Here is a 3,774-nt window from a genome sequence, read left to right as displayed (position 1 = left end):
CAGCACGTCCTCCGGTGGAGCTTTGCCCCAGGGCTTGCTTGCAGTCAGCAAATCTCCTGCCAGCAGAGCTACAAATCCTAGACGAGCCCATGGGGATTGTTGTTCTAATTAACTAATGAAGGCGTCTCCTGCAGGGAAGATGGATAATCTGAGCTGGAGGCTTCCTCCCTGTTTCAGGGGAGGACCTGGAGCGACATCCAGCTCCTCTCAAGGGACCCCATAAGCACACCCCGAGGACTGGGGTGTAGTCCCTGCTGTGGGGAGGTGCCAAGTGCTCCCCAACACTGAGCATCTGTCTACACCCTGCCTTCAACTGAAATTCAGTCTCAGAACCTGTCCTCTGCCCAGCAGGTCCAAAGGTAGCTTGGCTGCTCTCACCCCTGAGTCTCCACTTCTGTCTCATCCCCTCTGCTGCAACATGTTTTTTATTTTCAAGAAAATCACATGAGAATAATTAATGTCTGACGAGGGTGAAGCCCATGCAGGATCTCCCTGAGCCACATCCAGGCACAGCACAAGGAGGAGCCGCTTCAAAGAGGAGAGCCGCTTCATTAAAAAAGTGCTTTTGACATCAGGATAAACATCCTGATACACTTCAAAGCAACTTCCTCTCTTTGTCCTTAGACACCCTCTTCCACTTCACTCCGTTCTGCGTGTTGGAGTTATACTTCTGCCTAATCCATCCTGTGCTGTACCCCATCTGAGTGACTGGCTGTGGGGGAAGATGTTGGGTGCTGCTTTGCAGCCTGTGAGACCTTTAGGGCATGAGCATGAACTCTGTTATTGCCTTCCAGCCCACCTACAAAGTGTTAAAAGCTGCTGATGAAAGTGACACCTTTTTATTGAAAAACATCATGGTTTTAAAAGACAGTGCAATAGAAAAGTGTCTGGTGGGACTACGGGGTACCTCCATGCCTGGAAATGTCCATCCCTCCAGACAGCCCAGTGGCAGAGGCTGCAGACCCATCTCTGGCAGCAGGTTGGGTGTCCAGCAGCCTGGGAGAAAGCACTGAGGTGGAAGTGCTGACCACTTGCAGAGGGACAGGTGTGAGGAGGTAGAAGCCCTGTGTGCAGGGGGTGCTGGTGGGAGTCACGCTGCACCCCAATGGTTTGCCCCCTGGTAAACCTCTCCTCCAGCATTTGGAGATGATGAGAAGGATATTGAAAGGCTCGAGAGCCAGGGGACTCTTCCTGCTGCCAACACTCAGGACTCTGGCCGTGGCTGGGGGCTTTAGCAGGGTGACCATCAGAACTAGGCTATAGGATGAACCGTGGCTAGCGGGGGTCTGTCTCCTCCTCATCAGGTGACCCCAGGGCTGAGGGCAGGCTTTGGGGCAGGAAAGGGAAGAGGAGGGGCTGATGCAATGGGGAAGCTGCAGGGCTGGGCGGTGAGAGCAGGCAGCCTCAGGACACAGCCCAAAGCTGCTCTTGGGGCAGTTGTTTGGGTTGCACTGCCCAGGCCTTGGCTCTGCAGGATGGAAGCAGGCTCCGGCGGGCACACAGCATGGCCTCCAGGGCACGGTGTGCCCACATGGGCTGGGAGAGGGATACAGCAGTTACCTGAAACAAAAGCTCTCTGAACCAGGAGCAGTTTAGAGAGGAGATATTGCTTTATTCGATGTCAGGTGCTAGGTGGAAATCCACAAATCTAGCACACCTTACCGGGGACGTTCATCCATTGTTTATACACAAAATATTCTCATAGTTCTGTCTGCCCAATACATAGCTCCACCTGGGCTTACATAGTCATCAGGATGACAAAATAGCCCTTTTGCACACGTGTATTAAATTTTGCGGTGTTGGAAAAACACTTCTGCACAGGTGTGAGTTCCTCGGTGGTCGTTTGGGTAAGGATACCCTTCCTCACATTATCCTTTCAGGGTATTGAGTGATCTCAGGACAGTGAGACTTTACTGTAGGTTTGCCAACTTCTTGAGGTTGATAAGGATGTTCCTTGAAGTAGTCACAGCTCTGTCCTAATTGGTGTAGGAGTATGTGTTTAGATGTATGAGGGAACCTTGAAGTGATTAGCTACTTCTTGTTATTCCATCCTTGTCACTGTTAGCTCGGTGATCAACTGTCTTCTCACAGAGTAAGAAGCTCAGTAATCATCTCAGTAAGAAGGTTAGTAGGAAGAAAACAACATTTTAGTTGGCACACGGTTATAAACAAAGCAGAGGCTGGTCTTTGGTAACGCAGGGACAGAGGGGTCACTGCCTGCTGTGCTGGTGGGCAAAAACGTTTCATTATTTCAACTTCTTCACACATTATATATAGGATCTAGGCTGAGGAAGGAGAGGATCAGGAGAGCGATGCAGCTTTCACGTGTTCCAGAGCAGGATAAATCGAAGGAAAAATCCTCCCCCTCAGGCTCCACTACCTCAAGGGTCTGCTCTAGCTGCCCTGGGGGCACATAGCTTCTGGGAAGGAGGAGAGCAGAGAGGGGACCTGCCCCGTTGCAAGCTGTCGTCTGGGGTGGAGGGTGAAGGAACCGTTATGTCCTGGCTGCCCAGAGCAGGACTCTCGTGGTCCCTGGGCCACCAGACGGCAGCACTGAAACCCTGCTGAGATCTGCTGCTGCTTTCACCTCCATTTCCAGCCTGGAGAAGGCCTTGCATGCCCAAAAAAGAGCCTGCCTTCCTCTCCCCGTGCTGTCCTGGCTGCCACCCCAGCCTTGCAAGTGCGGGCACATTGCCTGCGCCTGGAGAGCGGGGTGAATCTCACCAGTGTGAGAAACAGGCTGAATTTTGCTTCAGCTAATTGATATATTATTTTTTTTCTTTTCTCTGTTAGCGTGCCTGTATTGATAAAGGTAGTTCAGTTATAGTGGAGTCTTATCCCTTGTGTCCGACTGATCCTTGGAGGTGCCTTGGGGCTGTCCAGGGGTTCTTGATTGTGAAGTGTTATCTAGGTGAAGGCTAACCAAAAATTGGTGGCAGACTGATAAGTGGACAATGGACAGTGAAGACTGATAAGTGGACAACGGACGGTGAAGACTGGTAAGTGGACAATTGACAGTGGAGACTGATAAGTGGATGAAGGCCACCTGGAGGGTAACTAATGAAGATATGACCACCAGAGTACTTGTAACCACTAATATTGGACAGCAGGTGATGGCAAACATATAGCGGGGTGTTTAGAATAATAATTTTGTAGAACAGATATATGTGCTTTATCTATAATAGGTTAGGCGGTCAGGAAGAATGTGAGCTCCAACTTCTCAGCCAATGAGAAGGGAGACAGTAACTCAGGCAGCCGGGATAAAAAGTATAAAGATACCTAAGAAACCAAACGGGGGTGTGCCTCTACTTTGAGATGCACCCGATTCAGCGCTATTTCGTATAATAAATTTCTATACCTTTGCTTCACCGACTTTGTCCTCTTTAAATTCTAGGTGTGAGCCGGCATTTCTCACACCAGGCACGGGGCTTGTTTCGGATGGACACCCCCAGGAAGGGGGCAAGGGCTTTGGCTATCCCAGACCCTTCCCCACCTGCTGCCCCCTTGGTGCCAGCCCCGGTTCCCCTTGCTGAAACGGCCCGATGCCTGTGTTCAGGGCTTGGGGGTGTCACCGGGAAGTGGTTGGGGTCGAGCCCTGCCCCACTGTCCCTCTGGCACAAGCTCTGGGGGTGGGGGCAGGCAGGGGGCACCCCAATGCGTGCTGCAGTGGGGCAGGGAAGGGAGCAGAGGGTGCAGTGTGAGTACCCCTCGCAGGGCACCCCCCCCGCCCCCAAGCACCCCCACTCCCCGCCCCCCTGCCCCGAACGGGGGGGG

This window comes from Calidris pugnax, unplaced genomic scaffold, assembly GCF_001431845.1.
Source record: "Calidris pugnax isolate Ruff unplaced genomic scaffold, ASM143184v1 scaffold220, whole genome shotgun sequence".
Classification (NCBI taxonomy): domain Eukaryota; kingdom Metazoa; phylum Chordata; class Aves; order Charadriiformes; family Scolopacidae; genus Calidris; species Calidris pugnax.
This window is presented reverse-complemented; position numbering follows the sequence as displayed.